The following is a 27,297-nucleotide window of genomic DNA, read 5'->3' as shown; positions in this document are numbered from 1 at the left end:
ATATTCTTTTCATTACATTATACCTTCTCACACAGTCCTTCAATCTGTTCATCTCTACTAGTGTCTTATCCATCTGCCTAAAAGCATTCTTAGGTTTCCTCTATACTTAATATTCAAACCGGTACATTTTTTAATTGCCACATTCTCCTTTCTGGGCAACAGAAAGGAGAAGCACTGTGAAGAATACATAATTTTTAAAAAAACTGGTTCCTATGTTCAAGGGGCTTAAAATTTAGTTGAGACAACACTTCTACTTCACTAGAAACAATGGTGATCAATAAAAGGCAGTACATATTTAAGTCCTAAACTGCGTTGTGAGACCCTTGAGTTTCTATTGTTTGCAGTGTGCAGGAAGAGGAGTTCCCTGAGGTGGTATGTTCAGCCATGACTTGAAGGATATATATAATCAGAATACTACACATGGCAATTACCCAATAAGTGTTTGTTATTTTGGTTCTGATTTTATTTGAAGTGAAATTTAAAATCAACGCTGCTGCTGCTGCTGCTGCTAAGTCACTTCAGTCATGTCTGACTCTGTGTGACCCCATAGACGGCAGCCCACCAGGCTCCCCTGTCCCTGGGATTCTCCAGGCAAGAACACTGGAGTGGGTTGCCATTTCCTTCTCCAACGCATGAAAGTGAAAAGTGAAAATGAAGTCGCTCAGTCGTGTCCAACCCTCAGCGACCCCATGGACTACAGCCTTCCAGGCTCCTCCATCCATGGGATTTTCCAGGCAAGAGTACTGGAGTGGGGTGCCATTGCCTTCTCCTAAAATCAACTCTATTCCAATAAAAATTAATTTAAAAAAAAAAAACAAAAACAAAAGAACCTGAGTGTTGCCCAACCCCATCTGACATCTAACACCTTTCTTGAAAACAACTTGAACTTTACAGCAAAAGCTGGAAAACAGAGGATGGATTGAAACCTTGATCTCAAAAGTCGGCAAACCTTTTCTATACAGGACCAAGTAGTAAACAATTTCAGCTTTGTGAATTATATGGCCTCTGCCGCTGCTGCTGTTTAGTTGCTAAGTCGTGTCCAACTCCGTGCAACTCCACGGACTGTAACCTACCAGGCTCCTCTGTCCATGGGGTTTTCCAGGCAAGAATACTGGAGTGGGCTGCCCTTTCTTTCTCCAGGGGATCTTCCCCAACCCAGGTACCAAACCTGCATCTCCTGCTTGGCAGGCAGATAATTTACCACTGAGCCACCTGGGAAGCCTATGGCCTCTGAAACAGCTCCTGAAGTCCACTGCTGTAGCACTAAGACAGCATGAATAATACATGCACAGGTGAGCGTGCCTATGTTCCAATAAAGCTTTATTTACAAAAACAAATCACAGGCTGGACTGGCTCTGTTCTGCAGTTGGCTAATCCCTGGACTAGCTAGCTGCTCCTCCAGACTGCTAGAACTCTACAATTCTTTAAGGTTTGAACCTGGAGACCTATTTACTCACAATCATACCCAAAATCCACAGGAACCTCAGATTTTTAGGAAGACTCCAAAAGCAAATAAGAGAAAGAAACAGCAATGTTGATAGTGAGTAATGAACAGAGGTGAGCCAGTTTATAAGTTTTTGATCAAAGACTTATAATTTAAACTCCTCCCAATACAGTATGGCCTTCCAGACAGATTCAGAGAGTCCCACACTAAAAAGAAGAGACCTTTTAACAGCCACAGGTAGGAGGTGAGCAGGCGATTAGTGAGGTTTGTATCCTTAGCTCTGGCTTGTTCCTCTGCGGTCAATTACACAGCTGGTTACAAGGATGTGTTTGCACCTGTTCAAGCCTTTAAATGTGCTGATCTCATATTAATTAAACAACTCCTTAGAAGCAGGTTAGAAAACAAATTAGACCCTGCCATCCTCTGCCTGTCCCAGGCGTCCCTTGGTGGCCCTTCATCTATTAGGGATCATCCACACAGGTAAGGAGCAGGGTTTCTTTGTCATTAGGGAGGGGCTCGTTGTTCTGCCACCACTTAGTGAAAACAGTTGTTGCTACACAACACAGATTAGTGACTAATTAATAAGGGCTGATTAGCTAAGCTCCCTCACAAAGTAGGACAGATAACAGCTACCTTCCATATGGACCACTGATTGATTGATCAAAGCAGTGAAATCAACAGTCTAAAACAAAAGACAGGCGTGATGAGGATCCTCATCTTTCTAAACACCTTAGGAGACAGCTGTTCATCGCTAACCAGTACATCTACCAAATGGAACATTTTCAAACCACTTACGTTATCGAGGATCTCTGGCTTGGAATCAGTTAAAAAGGGAGAAAACTAGAACCCTGACAGATAAATGTAGGGGGTAAAAAAAAATTGACTATGTATATATAGGATACCCAGTATACTATAGAACATGAATCCTTACCCATTTCAACATCCCTATTGATATTTTTAAATGTTATTTTTATTAGGAGCATGGTAAAAACTGTGGACTGAGATTTGGATAGTTTTATCAGTTACAGATCAGCCAAAATGTTCATGTCCTATTACAGCAGTTATTGTGGCATGTCATAATTATCTGTCTATATGTACATTATTCAGGCACACAAGCAAGGCTTTGCTACTGAGAGTCGATAAATTGATAAATTACACACAAGGAACTTTCCTATATGAATCACTACATAAATTACCATGATTAATCTTTCATTTTTGAAACTCTATGATGCTGAAAAGCAGATGGTTTGTAGCAGGTCTGTCATCCATTCTCTCCCTTTACCAGGGGGACTCCCAGCAAATAAAAAGAGAAATATATATTCATCGACACCGACTATATACCAGCATTGTGCTGGGCACAGCAGCTTACTTTCTCTGGGGTAGACCTCACATTGTAAAAGGTAACATAGAAAAAATACAGACCTTCACATGTATAGTTGCAAAGAGCAGCTGAACTTCAAGTACTCTAAACACGGAGACTTAAAATTTTCTATTCCTTCAATCACTGAGGCTTCTATGTGGATTTTTTTTCTCTATCAGTTGTCATTATTATCCTTTAATTCTTCCTTTTCTTTCTTCATCTTTAATACCTTAGTCACATGCAGTATTTCTTTTATTATTCTTTGCCTATCTGGGTTTTTTAAAATTTATAATATCTATATAAACATGGGTGTGAGGATACAGGTACACTAATACATTGCTGGAGGAGATGTGTAAAAAGGTGAAAGTGAAAGTCGCTCAGTTGTGTCCCACTCTTTGCAACTGCATGGAGAAGTCCATGGAATTCTCTAGGCCAGAATACTGGAGTGGGTAGCCTTTCCCTTCTCCAGGAGATCTTCCCAATGCAGGGATCAAAGCCAGGTCTCCCTAGTGGAGAATAATTTAAAAACATGTAGAGCCAGCACTTCTACTCTTAGGAGTTAAGCCTTAAAAGGCACTCCCATACAGTGCAAAGTTTATAAGTAAAAAGGTGTCAACAGCACAAATTTCCTTCAATACCAATATGACTAAATAAATCATGGTTTATTTACACAAAGGAAAACTATACAACCATTGAACACAATGATATGTAAATAATGTGCTCACATAAAAAGATGCTCAAGAGATACAGCTAAGCAAAAAAGGAAATTGCAAAAGAATGTTATTTCACTGTAATACAAATAAGGATAGCAATTATGGCAACAATAACATAAAGCATGATTATATATTCAAGAAAAAGAAAAGAAGGTACCAAAAAATCTCCCAAATGGCTGATCATGATCATCTCTGCAGAATGGTACTATAATAAGAAGGACTTTCACTTTCTATGTTATTTATTAAATAAGTTAATGTTTGTAAATTATTAAAACAGATTAAACGTAGTATTGTATAAAGTGTATTAAATAAAACAAAAATAAAAATATATAATATAGCATTATGCATGTTCAGTTCATTTCAGTTGCTCAATTATGTGCAACTCTTTGTGACCCCATGAACTGCAGCACGCCAGGCCTCCCTGGCCATCACCAACACCCGGAGCTTACTCAAACTCACATCCATCGAGTTGGTGATGCCATCCAACCATCTCATCCTCTGTTGTCCCCTTTTCTCACTTTCAATCTTTCCCAGCATCAGGGTCTTTTCAAATGAGTCAATTTCTTCGCATCAGGTGGCCAAAGTATTAGAGTTGCAGCTTCAGCGTCAGCCTTTCCAATGTATATTCAGGACTGATTTCCTTTAGGATGGACTGGTTGGCTCTCCTTGCAGTCCAAGGGACTCTCAAGAGTCTTTTCCAATACCACAGTTCAAAAGCATCAATTCTTCAGCACTCAGCTTTCCTTATGGAAATTAAAAGATGCTTGCTCCTTGGAAGAAAAGCTATGACCAACCTAGACAGCATATTAAAAAGCAGAGACATTACTTTGCCAACAAATGTCCATCTAGTCAAAGCTATGGTTTTCCCAGTAGATATGCATGGATGTAAGAGTTGGACTATAAAGAAAGCTGAGCACTGAAGAATTGATGCTTTTGAACTGTGGTGTTGGAAAAGACTCTTGAGAGTCCCTTGGGTTGCAAGGAGATCCAACCAGTCCATCCTAAAGGAAATCAGTCCTGAATGTTTGTTGGAAGGGCTGATGCTGAAGCTGAAACTCCAATACTTTGGCCACCTCATGTGAAGAATTTACTCATTTGAAAAGACCCTGATGCTGGGAAAGATTGAAGGCGGGAGGATAAGCGTATGACAGAGGATGAGATAGTTGGATGGCATCACCAACTCGATGAACATGGGTTTGAGTAAACTCTGGGAGTTGGTGATGGATGGGGAGGCCTGGTGTGCTGCAGTCCATGGGATCGCAAAGAGTCAGACAAGACTGAGCAACTGAATTGAAACGAACTGAACTGAAAAACAAAATGAAAAAAAGCAGAAGTTTCATTAGTTCTCATATTTCTTTGAGTGGAAGACTGCCTCTTTGGTATGACCATTTTGAATCTTACTAGAAATCCAAAATTATTATTTTCAGCTTTTCTTTACAATAGAAACATCACCCAAGGGTTAAGAAGGCTTTGCACACCTATATCTTACCCAAGAAATGGTAGAATGCAGAGGAATGTTGTGAAAGGCCATTAATTTATTATCCTGGGATGTTTGCCATTCTTCAGCTTAGGAGTCATTTTTGGCAGTAGGGCAAGCACACTAACTTATTCTCAAACATTCTTTTATGAAAGGTAATCTTCTGTAGGCTAGAGACAAGGGCAGCTTGGGCTAAATAGATGACTGTGGACTTGAAAAAGGTAGACGGATTGTAGAACCATTTAGGATGTTAAAAATACCAGGACTCACGTCACGTTGAAATTTAGAAGTAATCCTGCAGCCCTTGGGAAGCACAGAGAATCTACCAAAATAATACCAACTGGACCATGGCTGTAGCTTTTGTGAAAGTAATAGGGAAGCGGAAGAGGAGAAAAAGAGAAGGGGGAAGGGGGTGAAGAAGGAAAGAGGGAGCATGCAGGGGTGAGGAGAGCAGTAAAAGGGGGAAGAGAGCAGAGGAGGAGAGAAGGGAGGGGGTGGGAAGGAGGAGGAGCATCTTCAGGCCAACACAGCACTGCTAGACGTGCGCTCTCCCTGCATACAGAGACCAAGAAGTGCTGTAAGAGTACACAGTATCATTAAAAAAGAAAAATTGATGGTACCCATTAACTCAACCCAGAATAATGCAGCAAAATTCCTTGGGTTCATTGCTGAGGGCAAGCCAAGTTAAGGACAGAGCACATCATGAGAAACGCTGGACTGGAAGAAACAGAAGCTGGAATCAAGATTGCCGGGAGAAATATCAATAAGCTCAGATATGCAGATGACACCACCCTTATGGCAGAAAGGGAAGAGGAACTAAACAGCCTCTTGATGAAAGTGAAAGAGGAGAGTGAAAAAGTTGGCTTAAAGCTCAACATTCAGAAAACAAAGATCATGGCATCCGGTCCCATCACTTCATGGGAAATAGATGGGGAAACAGTGGAAACAGGGTCAGACTTTATTTTGGGGGGCTCCAAAATCACTGCAGATGGTGATTGCAGCCATGAAATTAAAAGACGCTTGCTCCTTGGAAGAAAAGTTATGACCAACCTAGATAGCATATTCAAAAGCAGAGACATTACTTTGCTGACTAAGGTCTGTCTAGTCAAGGCTATGGTTTTTCCAGTGGTCATGTATGGATGTGAGAGTTGGACTGTGAAGAAGGCTGAGCGCCGAAGAATTGATGCTTTTGAACTGTGGTGTTGGAGAAGACTCTTGAGAGTTCCTTGGACTGCAAGGAGATCCAACCAGTCCATTCTGAAGGAGATCAGCCCCGGGATTTCTTTGGAAGGAATGATGCTAAAGCTGAAACTCCAGTTCTTTGGCCACCTCATGCGAAGAGTTGACTCATTGGAAAAGACTCTGATGCTGGGAGGGATTGGGGGCAGGAGGAGAAGGGGACGACAGAGGATGAGATGGCTGGATGGCATCACCGACTCGATAGATGTGAGTCTGAGTGAACTCCGGGAGATGGTGATGGACAGGGAGGCCTGGCGTGCTGCGATTCATGGGGTTGCAAAGAGTCAGACACGACTGAGCGACTGAACTGACTGAACTGATTGGCACACCTACAACCACGGAATTCTTTCTTTTCCTTCCAGGAAAAGAGGTAAAGAGAAACCAAGAAGTCAAGGGCAGAGAGCAGAAAGAAAAAGCTACTTGGCAGTTTGTAGGACAAATTCCAGGAGGTTTTCCTACCCATTTTCAAATTTAAGCGCCCTTGGTTAACAGAGTAAAACATGAACAGCAATGTCCACCAAAGAAAACATTCAGTAGAGCCCTAAGGAAGCTGGGACAGAAGTGGTGCCCATCACTAAGCTTTCAGGTTTCAGGAAGGCAAACGACTTGTTTGAGAAGTTTCAGTACATGCTGTATTATCATGGGAATTTTACTAAGATTTTTTTAATGGTCAAAGCAAATGCTTTATAACATCTAAGGACCAGTGGGCTGAAATTGCCTTTGGCAATGTTTCCCGAATTTTTAAAGCATGAGAACTTCCTAAACATCAAAATACAGTTTTGCACATCTCCCATGAGTAAGAGTTCTGCTCTGGATGTCCATTTATTTAAAAATATTTGACACACATTAAGAGAATGTTGCCAAATGCATAGATGGTACTCCATAAATATTACTGAATGAATGAAAACTAACAGCACACATACACAATTTTTCGTCTGCAGACAGTGCTTGTGGGGATTGGCTCCTGATCTCCAGACGGGGCCATTTTCCTCGGAGTGGAAATTAAAGGCCACCTTTGCCCATTCGTCTGTGTGTTAGAGCAAAACTAAAGCTATTACTCGTGAAGAGTCTTGATCATGCCTGGTCTCCACCCAATTACAAATGGAAACAGGGGAGCTTTCCATGCGGCATGTATCCTACTGGGCTCCTCAACTTACACAAACTGCCAGACTTACACGCACTCCCTGCTTAGCTCTTAAGCGCATTGGTCTGCACTTGCCCAGCAACATGACTTACCTGTGCTTCAGCAATTACTGAAAGGATAATGTTGAATTCACTGACACTGAATTTTATCAAAACCTACTTGAGAGCTTTAATTTATAAAGGACTGTCAGGCAATCTCTATTTTCCTATAGGTATAAGATTTATGCTCAGATCATTGATCCCACTTATATGCAAAGCCTGAAACAGTCAAACTCATAGAAGCATAGAGCAGAATGATAGCTGCCAGAAGTTGGGACAGGGTGGGGGTGGGGTGGAAACGGGGAGATGTTGGTCAAAGCGCACAAAGTTTCAGTTATGTAAGAAGAGTAATATCTGAGATCCAATGTACAGCATGATGACTAAAGTTAACAATATCATGTATAGTTGAAATTTGCTGAAGTTAATAATAATATATTATATCGTTGAAATTTGCTAAGACAGTAAGTAGATTTTATGTATTCTCACCACAAATACCCGCCCGCCCCCCTAAAAAAGAGAGAAAGAGAAAAAGATGAAGAAAATGATAACTATGTGATGTGATGGATGTATTAATTAGCTTCATTTCACAATGTATACATATATCAAAACATCAAGTTGTTCACCTTCAGTTCAGTTCAGTTCAGTCGCTCAGTCGTGTCCGACTCTTTGCGACCCCATGAATCGCAGCATGCCAGGCCTCCCTGTCCATCACCATCTCCCGGAGTTCACTCAGACTCACATCTATCGAGTCGGTGATGCCATCCAGCCATCTCATCCTCTGTCGTCCCCTTCTCCTCCTGCCCCCAATCCCTCCCAGCATCAGAGTCTTTTCCAATGAGTCAACTCTTCGCATGAGGTGGCCAAAGAACTGGAGTTTCAGCTTTAGCATCATTCCTTCCAAAGAAATCCCGGGGCTGATCTCCTTCAGAATGGACTGGTTGGATCTCCTTGCAGTCCAAGGAACTCTCAAGAGTCTTCTCCAACACCACAGTTCAAAAACATCAATTCTTCGGCACTCAGCCTTCTTCACAGTCAAACTCTCACATCCATACATGACCACTGGAAAAACCATAGCCTTGACTAGACGGACCTTAGTCAGCAAAGTAATGTCTCTGCTTTTGAATATGCTATCTAGGTTGGTCATAACTTTTCTTCCAAAGAGTAAGCGTTGTTCATCTTAAATATATATAATTCCTATTTGTCAATTATACCTTAATAAAACTTTTTTAAAAAAAAATCTATGCTCACATCAATGTATTTTGTCAAAATGCAATTTACCTAATCTGGGCACAGTTGCCTGCTTCCTTCCCACCAAAGAACTGCTTTCACCATACCGCATTTTACATTTACCCTGTTGACTCACATTATGGAAAGAAAAAAGTTACACATTAACTTTGAGGACATTGTTCGCTTCAGAAAATAGGGTTCTCTCTATCAGGGCCAAGGGAACAGTTTATCTCAGTACCAGGAAAAGTTTCACTTCTAAGCAATGACTCTTTTTCCCTTAAAGATATACTAGTAAAATTATTATGAGTGATGGTTTTTCCTACTATGTCCAGAAAACACACAGCCAATTATGTGAATTGAGTTATCCCCAGGAATCTCAAAGAACTAATGGCACACATTTTGTGTACTCATCTGTCCCTAGTTCTTCCTGTATTTTTACTAATTTTCTTCATTAGTTTGAATTTTCAAGGCTAGGTGCTAGAAGTGACAGAACTGGTGACTAGCTGAGTCAGAGCTGAGAACGAGTCTCTACGTAGAGAACATCCTAAGTGCTCACGTGGCCTTGTAGCCAGCCACTTCCACAAGGTGCCTCCTGAAAGGGACCAGTTTAGCACAAGCAGCCCTGACATCCCCACCTCAATGTTCAACGCTGCTCCTCCTCCTGGCCCATGTAACAGAAAGACTGCGAGGAAGCTGGAGATCACCTTTTGAGAAAATTCAATACTTAGTTGTTTTTAAAAAGCTACTTCCTCCTCCACTTAAAAAAAAGAAAAAAGAAAGGGCATGGTTCACCCAGGCCCAAGCCAAGGGAAGAGCTCGTGCTACCGAGAACAAGCCCATAAGTAGAGGATTCTCAGAGAGCATGAGTGCCAGGAAGAGAGTGAATGACAAGGACGAGTCTAGAGTTCTGCGAGAAGGACGGGGGTGGAATGACAAAGGAAGAGAACTTGAACAGAATGTGAAATTTAAAAATGAACAGGAGTGACTCACCTAAATGTGATTGTTTTACCAGCCAGACAGCTGTGGTTCGAATATTTAAATGACTCTGTCTGGTAACACGATTGGGGTGATTTATTTTCCTTTGTGTTTGCCTGAATCATCCAAATTTTTATAACACATTTGTGATACATGATAGTAAAAAACAAAGTTCATTTTGAAAAAAGTAAACTCTTCAACATTAATATCTTCAGATGACATCACAAAATCATACAATCCCATGAGTCAGCCAGAACTTCAGCAGCTACTAACACAAGTTATTACACAAGTAACGAAGTGAACTTGCACTACCAGATAATAAGACATGTGTTGATACTACAATAATGGAATATGGTACACATGGAAGAATTGATAGTGGAACCAAATACTCTAGAAATGGAATCTAATGCATACCTATCTAAAAAAGGACTTGGTATATGATAAAGGTGGCATCACTAATCATGGGGTAAAGGCAAGTATTATTTTATAAGTGGTACTAAAAATAGCAAGTTAACTATTTTAGGAGGAAAACAAATCACTACCTCCCAATGTACAAAATATATATTTTGGATGGATTAAAATGCTAAGTGTAAAAACTATATTCAGGAGACCTAATAGAAACACATGTGAATTTATGATCTAAGATTTAGAACAGCTTTCTAGGCAAAATACTAAAGGAAGAAAATAAACCCAAAAGAGAGAAACCAATTTTCTTATGAACAGTGGTTTCTCTCTTCAGTTACTTAGATCTTAATTTTTGCTCCCTTTCACAGGGATCTATGGAGGTTGGGGTTCTGGATGCTTTTCTTTCTCATATTTTAGTTATAGTCTGAGGTTTCTACAGTGATCATATAATCCTTTTATAATAAATATTTTTAATATTTAAGGAAAAGACTAATTAAAAAGATCTTATATGTACTCTAAACCTTGTTAAGTATCAAATGTCTGATGAGAGCTGAATACAAAGAGGAAAGTTGTGCATGAACAATGACATGGCCCTACAGAAAGATTTCAGAAGAAACCATGCTAGTCTAGAGAAAAGGGAATGAAGGAGAGCTCAGAGAATAATTAATTTTTTGTAATAATGCTCTCAATTCAGCTTTGATATCATCTACCACAAATCTTTGCCTGCTTCTAATAAGCAGGGAGTGGGTGTTATTTCATGCACCAGAGAAAATCAAAGCAGCCTCTTGCAGTTTAGGCAAAAAAAAAAAAAAAAAAAAAATCCAAGGTACAGGGGACATTAGTCAAGCAGCTGTGGTCTTTATTATCTGTGCACCGTTTTGATGGGTACTGAGGGGTGGCAAGGACAGTGTGACCTTGACAGCAGCAACAGGCGGGTTCTAGAAGCAAGCAACAGTGCACGGCTGCCCCACAGCTCTGGGGTGTACTGGAAATCTTTGTTAAGCTCTTGGAATGATATCACCCTTTGGAAACATTGCTGCCTTTTTTTTTTTTAATGCTTTCACTAGCCCAGTGTTGCCCACAGACACAGCACAAACTCAAAGACTCTACATCAATTTGCCTCTGAAGTGAGTTCTGGCTCCAGCAGTTGCCACAGACCACAGACGTATCAAAGGAAAAAGAAACACCTTACAGGAAGGGAAACGTGTGCTTCCCACCTCTGCATCCCCTCGACCCTGATATACAGAGTTTCAGATTCTGAACCACTCAAGATGGCTGGGATCACCCTTTCTCACTCCCAGTCCTCACAAATCTTATCCACCAGAATGTTCACAAAGTTCACCAGACCAAATGGCAGTGTACCAGCTTCATTAATGGCTGATCATTAATCTTTTAAAACACAAAATAGGAGCACATCTCTAGGGCCAAATCTGGACTTCCCTCTTGCATATTCTCTTTGAAATGCAAGCTTGCCCTCTTACACCCTGTCAGGTACTGGCAAAGAAGCTGGGCCCAATGGTGAATTTACTGAAGCAGGTCCTGTTCAGTGTGCTTACCTCGTGGGGAAAGTCAGTCAGTGCCAATCCCTTTTGCCCTTCTTGCAGAATTATAAGACAGGCAGAAAAAGAGTGAAGTCAGATTCTCATCTTGGAGACATAATAACTCTACTCACTGGGCTGTACATGACGCTCCCAAGTCAGCTATTCACCTTCCTTTCAGAAGGCTGAGCAAAGGGTGGTCAGAGAAACAAGAAATGTTATTCCAGAACGGCTTAAAACTAAGGTGGCCTTATAAATGAATGGATCAGAGGCCTGGCAGAATTGAGCATCCTGGGACTTCAAGATCTCGGTTTACTGCAAAGCTCAAAGAATACATTTTCAGCCAATGTTAACAGTGAACATCAAGGTGCGGTGATGCTAGCGAAGGGAGAATTCTCAGGTCTGCCCCGTTTCTGATAGGAGAGGCACTCAGGCTGGTGACCACGGTGCTCTGTCCAGGGAGAGATCCCGCCAGGTGGCGTGGAGACCTAGCACTGTTCTGAATAACTGCTTTCAGTTCAGTTCAGTTCAGTCGCTCAGTCGTGTCCGACTCTTTGCAACCCCATGGACCACAGCACACCAGGCTTCCCCGTCCATCACCAACTCCTGGAGTTTACTCAAACTCATGTGCATTGAGTTGGTGATGCCATCCAACCATCTCATCCTCTGTCATCCCTTTCTCCTCCTGCCTTCAATCTTTCCCAGCATCAGAGTCTTTTCAAATGAGTCAGCTCTTTGCATCATGTGGCCAAAGTATTGGAGCTTCAGCTTCATCATCAGTCCTTCCAATGAACCCTCAGGACTGAGTTCTTTTAGGATGGATTAGTTGGATCTCCTTGCAGTCCAAGGGTCTCTCAAGAGTCTTCTCCAACACCACAGTTCAAAAGCATCAATTCTGCAAAAGCTAACATGAGTTACCACGTGATCTGGCTCTACCGTCCAGCTCTCAGTGCATTCATTCACAACCCCATTGGCACCATTCTGCTTCACTGTTCAAGATAGTAAATAAATAGATGGGCAGTCACGTGACAATTGTGACATGACCAGGCCACATGCTTGCCTAACCACGTATCTAAGAAAAACTGAGCACAGACCAATCCCCTTTTGTATTATCCCCTCTTTATTTATTTTTAAATGGAGAATAATTGCTTTACAACATTGTGTTGGTTTCTGCTGTACAACAATGTGAATCAGCCATGAGTACACATAAGTCTCCTGCCTCTTGGACCTCCCTCCTACCCCATACTCCCCACCCCAACCCACCCCTCTAGGTTGTCACAGAGCACTGGGTTGAGCTCCCTGTGTTATACAGCATTTTACAGATGAAGAATTTAAGGCAGAGGGTGGTTACATAACTATCCAATATCACAGCCAGTGTGTTGTAGGGCCAAAATCTGAAGCGAAGTCATCTAGCTCCAGAATTCATATCCAACCAGGAAGTGCCATGTTGCAAAACTACCTATGTATGTTCCTAAGGAAATATACCCTCCTCAGACCAAAACAAAGAGTGACCTTTGCTCTGGCTAAAAAAAAGATTAGCCTCCACTCAGATAGTTACCCAAAGCCACAGACTTAGAATTCATAAGAGGCTGAGCCATCACCTTGTCCAATCCCCAGTCCAAAGCATAAATCCTTTCTAGAAACCTCCTGACAGATCTTATTTCTTCTAGCACTGATGCAAATATCACAACCAATAAAAGGCAGTGAGTGTTATTAAATACATACTCGGCACAAGAGTCTCCTGAAAGCTTCGTGTAAGGTGTCACATTTAGTCCCCATCAGACAAGAAGCACAGATTCACCATTTTCAGACAAACAAATTTAAGTGTGAAAGGCTCTCAAGTCCTTGGCTTGGAGGGTCCCTCTCCTTCAGACAGCTGAGTCATTGTACAAAACAAGAGGAAGAGAGAAAAAGGAGTTGGCTCAGTTGACTGGCTGTGAGAAATGACCAGAGGTTCTGGTCAATACAGAGCCACAATCCCTTTTCTTAAATCTTTGAGGCAGATATGCTTTAGAATTGAGAAATTTTTGGAGTTTAGAAAGCAAATATGGTGAATTACTAAGACCTCCAATAGGATCTGGGGACTTATCCCATAACCAAATGTACTAATATTTTATCAAATACTATCAAAGCAAAACACAAATATTCAATCTAAGTGGGATAAACATAATGATCATAAGTAACTTCCAGACGGGTTTTGCTGCCAGTGAATTTTGGCACCAAACTTTCAGTAAAGTACTTATTTTTCAGAGTTTTGAGAATTAGAATTTTGGATAAGGGACTGTGGACCTGATCAAGCTTTCAGCTTCAAACCCAAGAGAAAATCAGTGGTCCTCTCCCATCACTTTCCACTCTCCCTCGATCTGTGTTTGGTTTACTTCCTAACCCTGAGGGAGATCGCCTTTCATGTTCCTTTCAAACTTCCTCCAGCCATATAATAATGACAGTATTTTGGAAGGAGCTGGCCCAGACTGGTTTCTCTCCCTTACCTACGTCCTTAGGTTTCCCCACCTCATCCACACAGAACTTACTTGGAAGTTCATAAACTTCAGTGTGGGTCACAGTCACCTGAGGAACTTATTAAAACAGTCCTACACGCGGAGGAATCATCAGTAGGTCTGGGGTGAAGCCTGAGAACTGCATTTCCAACAAGCTCCCAAGTACAGCATGTAGACGGCGCTGGTCCTAGATCACACTTTAAGGACCCACTGCTTTACTTGATGGAGCTTTCTCATACCACACTGAAGTGAAAAAATAAAATAAAAAAACACTCAAACTCATTTTTTTATTTTCATAAAGATTATGACCTTTACGTAAATGACCCCCTAAATGACCCCTATGTAAATTTGATGACTCACAGCTGCCTGCCTGTCTGACACACAGAGAGACAGAAAGACAGCTGGATACTTGTGAAAGGCTTGGTTGCCATGGGATTTGGGATGGGGTGTCATCCTGAAAAACCAGGCTAGGCTCTTTACTGGTCTAGGCATCAAAACAGCAATGCTAAAGGGGACTAGGGAGCGGGGTTAGATTTTGATTTTAAAGAAAATTCTTGAATTGAAATTCCTTCCCCAAACCACTGGATCATGTTGCTATGTGAAAAGAACAATTTTGCAAATGATCTTCAAAAGTCATTAAACATGAAAAATACTATTTCCCTGTTAGCATACGTAACTGTCAGTCAACATGGAAACTAAAAGACATAGATTTACGTCCTTTGAGAATCAGGGAAGTTGTACAAACTCTCATGAGCTGATCTCTTAATTCCTCTACTTACAGGACATCTCTTTTTCGCACCCATACATTTTTTTCAACTCTATTCTTCAGGCATCTTTATTTTCTAGATCTTTCCCACTAAGTCCAGAAAAACCTTTGTTCTTTTTACTCTGTTTTAATTCTGAGTGGAAAAAAATGGCCAACTTTGAGAAGTAAAATCTAGTACAGATCTATACAAACACAAGAAAACTACCCATGTATAGACCTAGGTACACGAATCAGTGCCACCAACATCCCAATACAAAAGTATTTTTCTTCTTCATGTTTCTCTAACACTACACTTACTCAAACATCTTAACAATAACTAAAAATATATTTCTAATGAATCTATCATCTCCTTTACAATGTTGACTATTCTAGCTGTATTCATTTTACTTGCTTCAGTTACACATTTTATTATTTAACCTACCTCATGGCTTTAACATCTTTTGGAGGGTTGATCTGAAAGTTTATTCATGATTTATACTTTTTTAATAAAGGGACATGCATTTTTGCCTCAAATATCTACAAGCTAATCCATTTTTTGTTGAAGGACTAAATGAATTTCTGTAATACTTTAAACATGGAACATGTATCTAAGAAGAGAGACCCTTAATGAACATATTTTGGCCAACTCATAAATTATCAAGTTGAACTGTGTGATTATTTACTTTGTAAAACGATTCTTTGTTTTTCAAAAGAACTAACCAATTTCCTTTAAACAGTCATATGTAAAAGCACATTTTGACTCACATACATTTTCATGCACACAGCGATTGCTAAAAGCAAACGTAAAAAAGAAGTAGAAATGAAAGGTAAGTATCATCACTCTTACTTTAGACCACTCTGCCTCCTTCGATTGACTCCCACTTCCTGACAGAAAAGCTCAAAGCCGGTACCTTTCCATGTGGATGTTAGAATGAACGTCAGCAGACACAGCTGCACACCCCACCACGGCTCAACAGTAAGTAGCCAGGTGAAATCTAGAGCTGCGGATATTTAGTGATGCCTTATACATAGGGTCACCAAGAGCAAGAATCAAAATGTCTAAAGAGAGGGGGGGAAAAAGTCTAAAGAGCAAACTGCAGTTGACTAAGAACATGCAAGAAAGTCAGAGGCACCAACCCTGTGCACAGCAGCAAATGTGAGTATAACTTAGTATAACCAGCCGTCTGCACATTCAGTTCCTCTGGAACCATGGTTCTGCATCTGCAGATGCAACAATCTGGGATCCTGTAGTATTTACAATTAAAAACTCCACATGAAAGTGGGCCTGCATGGTTCAAACCAGTGTTCAAAGGTCAGACGTAGTTTTTCCAAGTATCTTTTCTGAAGCTCACCCTTAAGAGGCAAGAGTTGTGTCTCAGAAAGCTCTGCCTCAGTGGAAACCATTCTAAAATTAAGGCCCAAGCCTGCTCTATCCCTCAACTAGCGCCCCTGACTCTAATGCTAATTCCAGTTTTAGGTATGGGGCTTAAAAATGAATTTCTTACATTCTCTCTGTTTTATGCCTTAAATGCTCTTTTCTTTTCATATACCTTAACTATCCTTTAAAATAAAAATTCAATGCTGTTTCTAGAAAAGAACCAAGTTGATATTTGCCTCAAAGTTATAGGCAAATAGGATACCGGTGAGCGTGTGTTAGTCGTTCAGTCGTGTCTGACTCTTTGCGACCCCATGGACTGTAGCCCACCAGGCTCCTCTGTGTGTGGAATTCTCCAAGCAAGAATACTGTAGAGGGTAGCCATTTCCTTCTCCTTCTCCAGGGGAATCTTCCCAACTGAGGGATCGAACCCAAGTCTCCTGCATTGCAGGCAGATTCTTTATGGTCTGATCCACCAGGCAAGCCCACGCAGGCTCCTTGCCTCAGTACAAATAAGCGAAGAATCCCATAATTCACTAATTATCTGAGAATACCTCTAGCAAGCAGGGTGCACACCTTGCCCATCCAGACGCTACTGTGGTGAAATCATATACTAACTGGTATCTACTTATATGGCCGGTGTTTGCTAGGCTGGTGGAATAGACATAACCAACTTGGTCCTCACCCTCAAGGGATACGGCGTCTATTAAAAGGGTCTCTTTCTTGGGGTAAATTATTGTCCTTTCTCTGTAGCCCTTTTGACATGCAACGATCCCTAGGTAAAATAAATACTATAATGTGCCATGAATTTGTTCATCGGATCTTTCCTCCCAATCCCAAAGAAGTACCTCTGGAAGAAGGCGGGTTTTAAATGAAACAATTCTCTCAAACCTCTGGAAATAAACACAATGACCCACAGAGCCCAGTTTAAGAGAAACTCAACTCTGGCACTTCAAAGACTCACTTTGCTGCCGCCAGGGTCCTTTCATGATCGAGTCACGCCTCTGCCATTCCTCCAGGGAGACGCTAGATGGCACCAGAAAACCGTACAAGCATCCTCGGCTTACGGTGTCTCCTTTCTCATCAAAGTGTCTGGGCGTTTCACACGCGGTGCCTCAAATCTGCCTCGCTCCTCAGAGAGGAGCTAAAGAAACAAAAATTCACTGATATTCTAACCAAATAAGCACCTCAACACTCTGATTTAGCTGCGAGGGGCCAGCCATGTGGCTTCAAGGCAACTTCACGATTTTCCCAGCAACTCCCAAGAGTTCTTACTTCTTCAAGTACTAATTAGGTCCAGAATCTCATCTAGCTCCCGGAGAGGAATGTGTGAGAACCAGCCGCCATAATGGATTCGACAGGCTTCTGTGGACTGTGCCAGGTTATCTGTTAATTGCCACTTGCACGCATTTCCCCCTAAGATCAGAGCTGGTCCTGAGGCAACGCAGGCTGTGGAGGGAGAAGCAGTTTCTCTGCAGAAGGCATGAGGAGCTCTGCCCAGGAATGCAGTGTTTCCATTGAGCTTGGCCAACACACTCAACAGCACACAGCGAGGGAACAGAAGTGTTATTCAGTTTCTAGACACCAGAGATTTGTTCTCCTCACTCTCTGGTTAAAGCATCACCCCTGAACTCAATTGCAGTCTCAGGCAGAAGCCTCCGCACACTCATTCCCTATCGTCTCAGCAAACTCCAAGTGAACCTCAGTCCTAAAACAAAACGGTGAAGCAAGTGAAGTCTCTGAAGTCTTCCTCCTCCTCCATACCCTGATTTAACTTCTCTTTCACAGATAATCTTATACCATCACTTTTACACAGTTTGTCCCTGTCAGGTTGGAAAATGAACAGAAAAAAAGGAGTAAATAGCTTAACATGTTACCCATTCCAGACACATCTATATTTTATAATGACAGTGTTTCATCCAAAGGAATAAATCTCTAACGGTTGAATGTGAGGCATTGTGGAGAGATTTTGTTACCATCTCTTCATACCAGAAAAGTCATCTCTTGTAGCTTTTAACAGGAGACCCAGCCAGCTTTTTCTCCTACTGCCCTCCACCCTCCAACTTTTTCTCTCTGGTCTATGCAACAGATTACACTCTCTGCTTTCCTTTCCTTTATACCCCTTAGCAATCACACTTTTAACTTTAGAGGAGCTTTCTTTCTGACACTAAACTAAATGTTGACATCTTCCTCCCTCCCTAAATACACATGCTCAACAGAAGTCAAGCTAATCACCATGTAAGTACTAGAACTACAACTTTTTACACTAATTTATAATTTAAAAGCGTTCCCATCTGACAGTCAAAGGGAGAAAAATGAGATACAGTGAAATACCTGAGGACACAGTATTGCAGGAAAGGGAACCCCTTCCAGGGTCCGAAACTGGGCTCTTGTCTAACATTCGGAAATGAATTTTCTGAGGAAACACATCTGCTGACAAAGCAAGAGATTTTATTGGGAAAGGGCACCCAGGTGGAGAGCAGTAGGGGAAGGGAACCCAAAACAGCTGTCACACGGCTTGCAGTCTCTGGGTTTTATGGTGATGGGATTAGTTTCTGGGTTGTCTTTAGCCAGTCATTCTGATTCAGAGTCCTTCCTGGTGGTACACACCTCGTTCAGCCAAGATGGATGCCAGAGGGAAGGATTCTGGGAGGTGGTCGGACCTGTGGTGTCTCCTTTTGACATTTCCCGAACTCTTCTGGAGGCTTATTAGTTCCCTGTTCCTTACCAGAATCTCCTGTGGTAAAACAGCTCATGCAAATGGTTACTATGGTGCCTGGCCAGGGTGGGCGGTTCCAGTCAGTGTGCTTCCCCTAACAACAGGACTAACTGGCAGCAGGATTCAGAACCAAATGCAAACCCCTGGCTCCCAGCAACCCAAGAATTGTGAAAACTATGGAAGAAGAACCTGAAGACCAGAATGACAGTGCCATGGAAATGCCCTAAGGCCCCACACCTACACCTCCAGGCCCTCATTCCTCCCGTGGGAACCAAAGGCAAATCATATCTACAGCCAGTACTGGTGGCCTCACTATCACTGGGGGGTGGGGGAAGGAGACCAAAGACAGAAGTACTGTCTCTGCTCCCAATCCGCTTAACACACATCAGGACAAATCCCACCCTGAGCCCAACAGAACCCAGAGTACCATTTCCATATCCAGACTCAACCTTGGACCTTAGATACCTTGAAAGACCATGAGATGGAGGAAGAAAGAAGACTTCTAGAAAGCAACAGATTGGGGCAGTAAAACCAAGTTCTTGGTTCCAGAGTTCTTAGCCCTCGCTGAGGGCAGCTTACGTAAAAGGGCACCCCACGCTGTCGTAAAAGACATCCTCCTTTCACCGCCACATACTCTTTGGGTTTTCACTGACACCCCCTACTATGATTTAACCATATGCCCGCCAACACCCTTTCCTCCCATTAGGCCATTCCTACTTGGGCTTCCTCTTTGGCCCCCAACAGAGCTGCCATGCCGGGTCCTGGGCCAGCCCGTCGGATCACCACACAGCGAAGCCTTTGTAAGAGCTGGCACTCCATCCCCGCTGGGGAGAGTCCAAGGCCTGGGGAGGGATCCTCTGCCCTAAAACAGGAATGAAGCACCTGAACACCTTCCAGTCCTGAGTGTTTCCACGCGGAGGAGGAGTTTTTAAACGGGAGTAGGAATTGGAGAGAGTTATTAAGAAAAGCCAACCATTTCTGAGGGTGCAGTTCTGTCAGTGGCCCTTCTTAAAACTCTTTTCCGCATCCACGGGAAATGCATTCATCTGAGAGCTGGGAAATGCCCTCCCCCTTGCTCTTGTCTCTAGGGCAACTCACTCCCCAAATTCCCCTCCCCTACTATATCACACACCTAAAGATAACTTCCAAACAAGTTATCCAAAGGCAAAAAAAAAAAACAAAAAACAAGACCTGAAGCTTATTCAGTTAAGAACATATCCAGGGACTTCCCTGGTGGTCCAGTGGCTAAAAGGCCACCCTCCCAGTGCAGGAGATCTAAGCTTGATCACCAAACGCTGCCACTAAAGTTTCCTTATGTGGCAGCTAAGGCCCAGCACAGCCAAATAAATAAATTTTTTTTTTTTAAAGAACAGACCAGAGCCCTGTCAGTGCAAAGTAGAGGCTGCGGTCACTGCTGCCCAGGGACAACTGTGCTCTAGTGATCTTTTTCCATGAGTCATAGTGCTGCCCTGGCATATCTGTGCTTCCAAAGGCCCAAATAGATGCCTTTGAAATGTATTTGTATATGTACATTTACATACATACCTGTGTATACGGGTATACATATATTTACATACCTGTGTATACAGATATACACATATTTACATACCTGTATATACAGGTATACATATATTTATGTATACTTCTGTGTATACATGCACAGAGACCCACATAGAGTCCGCCCTTGCAATCCTCTTGGAGCTTGGTGCCAGGACACACAGATACCAAACTTCGTGAATGCACAAGTCCCTTACAAACAGGTTCCTGCCTCACCAGTTTCCCTCTCCGCGGGTTCCGCCTGCCACTGATTGGAAATTGACACGCAATCCTTCAACTGTGTGACTAAATGGGACTACAAAGGAAAAGAAAATAACAGTGCCCTATACTTCTGTAAAACCTTCTGCTGCTACTGCTCAGTCCTACCTTTATCAAAAACTTTTGAATCTATTACTGTCTTGCTTCATTCCTAATTTGTGAGGTATACTGCCTGCCTGCGTGTTTAGTCATGTCGGTCTCTTTGTGACCCCCTTGACTGTAGCCCACTAGGCTCCTCTGTCCATGGGATTCTCCAGACAAGAATACTGGAGTGGGTTGCCATGCCCTCCTCCAGGGGGTCTTCCCAACCCAGGGCTCAGAACCAGCGTCTCCTGTGCCTCATGCCTTTCGTCTTTACCCACTGAGCCACCAGGGAAGCCCCTGAGGTATATTGGCGGTGGTTTAGTCGCTCAATCGTGTCCAACTCTTTTCGACCCCATGGTCTGTAGTCTGCCAGGCTCCTCTGTCCATGGAATTTTCCAGGCAGGAATACTGGAGTGGGTTGCCATTGCCTTCTCTACTGAGATAGATTGGGCAGATGTTATTAGGAGCCCTATTTCAGATAAGGAGATTAAATTTCAAATACTGCATGCTAGTTTGAGTCATAACTAGAATCCAGGTTAAATGACATCCATGTCACCCAGCACCAAACAGCTATCGCTTAGTAACTGTGCAATTAAATATGGTGCAGTTTGAGATACAAATGTTCCTTTTTTTTTTTTTTTTTTTTTTAGTGTTCAATGCTTTTATAAACCCATTTTAAGAATTACTGTTGCTGATAATAACCCCTGCTGCTGCTGCTGAGTCGCTTCAGTCGTGTCCGACTCTGCCTGACCCCATAGACAGCAACCCACCAGGCTCCCCCGTCCCTGGGATTCTCCAGGCAAGAACACTGGAGTGGGTTGCCATTTCCTTCTCCAGTGCATGACAGTGAAAAGTGAAAGGGAAGTTGCTCAGTCATGTCCAACTCAGCGACCCCATGAACTGCAGCCTACCAGGCTCCTCCATCCATGGGATTTTCCAGGCAGATCACTTTTTATCTGTATAATTAAAATCAGAGTAGAAATGAGCAAATATTTCAATACTACCTATCTAAAAAGAACCATCTAATCTATTACTCGCAAACCTACCTGAATATTAGAAATCTACTGAGGATATTTTTAAAATAGCAATGTCTGGGCTTTAGTGTATGACATAGCTCATGGGATGTCTTGAAGCCCACATTGAATCAACACCACAAACCAGGTCAAATGAATCCCAAGGGTTGCAGGTTACTGAGCAGAGCTTTCCAGATAAACAGACCTCTGTTGTCTCCACATTCCTATGTCTAATTTCCAACACAGAGTTTCCTTCACAGACCAGGAGGCAGGTCTGGGTTCTCTAACTGAAACTAACCATTTGGCTTTTCTACAGCATGCTGTTCAGCACTGTTATACACTCTGATGGATTTCAAACATTTTTTTGTTTTGTGTCTTAGATTTCTCTTCTCCCTGAAGATCAGTTATAAGCACCTCAAGTGCAGAGACTACACCTCATTTGGTTTCAGCCTCCACAAAGCCCTACACAATACTTAATATATAATAAGGAATCAATACGTAATAGATTTATTGGTCAAATAAAGAGCAACATTTTTTAATTAATTTATTTTAATTGGAGGATAATTACTTTACAATATTGTGATAGTTTTTGCCATATATCAACATGAATCAGCCACGGGTACATATGTGTCCCCCGATCCTGAACCCTCCTCTCACCCCCCTCCCCACCCTATCCCTCTGGGTTGTCCCAGAGCACTGGCTTTGGGTACCCTGTTTCATGTACTGGTTATCTGTTTTTCATATGGTAATATACATGTTTTAATGCTATTCTCTGACACAGTCCAAAAGTCTGTCTTTACATCTGTGTAAGAGCAACAATTCTTGCAGCCAGATGAAGAGCAATAAGTTGTTACAGGCTTGGCCTGTGTCAAGAAAAGGCCTGTCATCTTTCACAGACAGGATAAAGTGCTTTGCCCTTACTCAGCATCACACCTAATAGCAACAATTGCTCATATTTGTCTGGCACTTCATAGCATGCAAAGTGCCTTCAGAAAGATTTATTCGTACAGGTTTCTTCCCCTAAAACATGATCCTCAGATCAGAGCCTCTCCTGTCAGGGTGAATGGAATCATAAAATCCACCTCATTAAGTATCACCTCTCTCTCTCCAATCCTCTCAGGCAAAATTTCCAAGATTAAAGTAAAAGTGTGCTGGGACTTCCCTGGTGGTCCAGTGGCTAAGACTCTGGGCTCCCAGTGCAGGGAGCCTAGGTTCGATCCCTGGCCAGGGAATAGATTCCACGTGCCACAACTACAAAGTTGCATGCCACAACTTAAAAAAAGATCCTGCAGGCTGCAATTTCAAAGATCCCACGTGCCACAACTAAAACCCAACACAGCCAAATAAATAAATGTTTATAAAATAAATAAAGAAAGTAAAAGTATGATGCTTTAAAAGTTCTATATATTCAGAGGTAGGAGACATAAAAGAGAATCTCCATGTGTGACCTGGACATGGAAAATTATTTTTAAAAGCAAACATGATCAGCTTCCTCATATTCAAAACTCCCCCTTGATTGAAGGCTGAGATTGAGAGCCCTCCATTCCTAGGAAGGCTGGAGAAACAGAAGCCTGGGGCGTAACCCTCATGGAGTAGAAGGCTCTTAGAGACAGGTAAATAGTTTTACCTATTTCTGTTACTAACAGTAGAACAAGATAACCTTCAGGGCAAGAGTAAATCATAAAATGATAACATCATATTTTTAGCTAGAGGGGCATATGCAAAACAGGAAAGAGGTTGTCAAAAGTTCTAAGTCCAAAGTTTAGCATTTAAAAAAGTTAAACAAATAGAAAAGATTACTTCGATAGAAAACAGAGCATCTCACAGTCAGAAAGTAAGAACTGCTTCATAAAACTTCTGACATTTTATGTACAAAACTGTACTGGGTCTTCTTGTCAAGCATATTTTTTACTGTAGAGTTAGACAAAAAAAAAAGCTTTGAAAGTTTGGTCCTAGCTGTAGGAAGTTTGCTGATGGAGTAGTACTGTTTGCATGCTCTTTTTTCCTGGTATTAGTTCAATAAAAGAATAGTACTGTTTGTTTTCTGATTGAGCAGTACTTGCCCTGGGAGCAGCTTGGGCAGGGTAGTGTAAGCCCTGGATTCTGGCCCATGAATCATGGCTGCTTCACTGCCCAATAGATAGGCCTTAGGCAGTTACTTAACTTCTCAGAGTCTTTCTTCATCACTCGATAGTGATTGATAGTGATTGATAGTGATTGTTAGTCACTCAGTCATGTCTGACTCTGTGATCCCATGGACTGTGCCAGGGAGCCTGTCAGGCTCATGTGTCCGTGGAATTCTCCAGGCAAGAATGCTGGAGTGGGTTACCATTGTCTTCTCCAGGGGAACTTTCCAACCCAGGGGTCGAACCCGGGACTCCTGCACTGTAGACAGATTCTTTACCATCTGAGCCACCAGGGAAGTTACTCATCATTCTATAGCGACACCTGCTGTTTCACTCAAGAGACTTGAAAAGTAATGAATATATTGCCTGCAAGGTACCTCCCCGAGTACCTACAAAGATATTCAATACATGTGACTGTCCTGTCCTGCCCTGTCCACACCTCCCACCCCACACCACCTCTCCTGTAGGGCATTAGGGATCACTTTTGCATTTTCCCACTTTTCCTAGGAGGGCCTCTGTCGACCCTGAAAAATCCCACCTAACACTCCAACCGAGTCTTCTTCAGAAGCAGTCACTCAAAGAGAGGCAAATGTATAAGAACGTCCAATTCACTCAAGTGTTTGGAAACATGTGTCTCAAAGAATATATGAAACAAGACCTCCAGAAGGACTGCTATTTGTCTTGGCTTGCATGGAGTAGAGGCGTAAGAGAAATGCTTCGTTAGATGAATAGCTTCAATGCCTTCAGGGGCTCTGAAAAATATCAGTTTCGTATTCTAAGCAATAAAAACAACTTCCGTATCTCCTCCATTTGATTTCACATTCCTCCTAATCAGGTGGTTTCCACAACGCCTAGGAAGGACTCTCAATTAATATTAACTCAGGAAAAACTACTCATCTCCTCTCCTGGCTTAGGCATTTAACTCTGAAAGGTCAGAGGCCTTTGTTTTCATCCATTCATTTGGAAACTCTCCCAGTGAGAATCCACCAATGTTTAACCTGTTTCAGACTCTCAGTCAGGTGTTCACTTTCTCTGTGAGAGATTAACTGTCCCAAAGTCCAACACCCTGAGGGAAGCAAGTTCATCACAGGCGGCCTCCTATGTTGTCACCCATCCCTAGAGAGTTTTCCTATTTTCCAGCTATATGTCCTTTCAGAAACTTCCAGTTCCTCCTCAGCAAACAACACTGTCTCTTCTCACAGTCATAGGCTTCCCTGATGGGTCAATGGGTAAAGAATCCACCTTCTAATACAGGAGACACGGGATTGATCCCTGGGTCAGGAAGATCCCCGGGAGGAGGAAATGGCAACCCACTCCAGTAGTATTCTTGTCTAAAAAATTCCGTGGACAGAGGAGCTTTGTTGTCAACAGTGCGCAGGGTCACAAAGAGTCAGACATGACTGAGCGACTAAGTGAGCAAGCACCCAGTCACTATCTTTCCCTTGCCCTTCTCTCCCCATGTCGGTTCTTTCCTGAAACCTCCCAAGGTATCGTGTCAGAATACTTTTAGACTTGTCTGTGCACTGCCTGCTATCTGGTTTATACCTTCCCCAGATCCCTTCCTACATTGGGGTGTGTGTTACAATTACCTGAGAAGACGCCTGCCCTCCCTCACGGACTGTGATTCACTGTTATCACCCCTCCCATGAGCTCCGCTCACCTAAATCAAGCCTGGACTCATCACGTACATTCAGTGCGTTGCAGGAAGGGGGACCCCTTCCAGGGCCTGAAACCGGGCTCTTGTCTAACATTCGGAAATGAGGAGACACGTGCTGACAAAGGAAGAGATTTTACTGGGAAAGGGCTCAGGAAAGGGCTCCCGGCGGAAGAGCAGTAGGGGAAGGGAACCCAGGAGAACTGCTCTTGGCTCGAAGTCTCTGGTTTTATGGTGATGGGCTTAGATTCCAGGTTGTCTTTAGCCAATCATTCTGACTCAGAGTCCTTCCTGGTGGTGCATGCCCTGTTCAGCCAAGATGGATGCCAGTGAGGAGGATTCTGGGAGGTGGTCAGACTTGTGGTGTCTCTTTTTGACCTTTCCCAAACTTCTTCTGGTTGGTGGTGGCTTATGAGTTCCGTGTTCCTTACCAGGACCTCCCGTCATAAAACAACTCATGCAAATATTTACTATGGTGCCGGGCCAGGGTGGGCCGTGTGCTTCCCGTGACAAATGCAGGCTGTTGAACTGGCTTGACGACAGTTCTCTGTTACCACTTCAGTTGTTCATCGTGGCCTAAAACCAAGACCCTGGGACTTCTTTCTTCTCCATAATATCAGGAGAGAGTATTTGAAACAGGAAAGAAACAGAAGGGCCAGAGAGGAAAGGAAGCTAGAGAGCAAACAAAGAAGCTTCCTTCCGTAGCATTCATATCTGTATTCCTGGCTCTCTGTCTGCCCCAGCTCCACTCACACTGCCTCTTCAACTGTGATTGAGAGACTGGTTTTACCTGAAAAGCAGCTCACTCATACTGGAGTTTTCAAAGGCCTCCTGGATCACTAATGAGAATGACACTGCATTTCAATTTAGAATCCTTTTTTACCATAATCTCTAAGCATTGTCTAACCTAAGCCCCTGTCTTGATTAAATTACTATTCAATTTGCCTCCCACCCACATTCCTAACATTCAGGTCTTTGCAGGCAGGCTGAGCTAAGAGACCCTGAGGAAGGGGAGGGTATCCTACAGAATGGTGACTGCCTGCACAAATTTCTTCATGCTTCCACTCTGCCTCTGGTCACTCACAGGCTGGCCCTGCAGCTGCTACTGTCACCAGCTTAACGCATGATGTTGCCGGGGAAGCGACGCTGGGAACCTTTTTGCAGGGGCTGGAACGTTGTTTCTGACATATGTTCCCACGGCCAGAACAATGACAAGGCTCCTTTCAGTTCGCTTTTTTCCCTTGCAGGTTTGGAGAGTGCTTTGTGGGGCCAGGCTGAGTCACAGATGGACACAGGGCTTAGGACCACCCCCCTCCTAGCCCTCCCCACCAGGATGCCTAAGGTATTTGCATATAGTGAATCCTCTTGCCCAGCTCTTTACAAAAGCCAAAGAAAGGCTTTTTTTTTTTTTTTTTTCCTTTTCAGAGCCAGGTGGCTTTGACAGTTAGCCAGCCCAAGGAGATTAGACGGACAGGCCAGTTTCCCTCCACAAAGATTCTAACATGAATATTTGTAGAGGCTGAGTAGCCCAGCAAAAGTGGCTCAGCTGAACTCACTTTAGCCAACACTCTGCATTTCTTGAAGGAGGTAGAAATCGAGGCTGTAAACTAGTTACAGGTCTTCGCAGAGAGCCCACCCTGACTTGCACAACTGTCTGGGGGCTGTCACCTCTGTCAGGGCTCTTCTCAACCAATATATCTGAAAAAAT

Source organism: Oryx dammah, unplaced genomic scaffold (genome assembly GCF_014754425.2).
Source record: "Oryx dammah isolate SB20612 unplaced genomic scaffold, SCBI_Odam_1.1 HiC_scaffold_11, whole genome shotgun sequence".
In the NCBI taxonomy this organism is placed as follows: Eukaryota; Metazoa; Chordata; class Mammalia; order Artiodactyla; family Bovidae; genus Oryx; species Oryx dammah.
Note: the sequence above shows the minus strand (reverse complement) of the source record.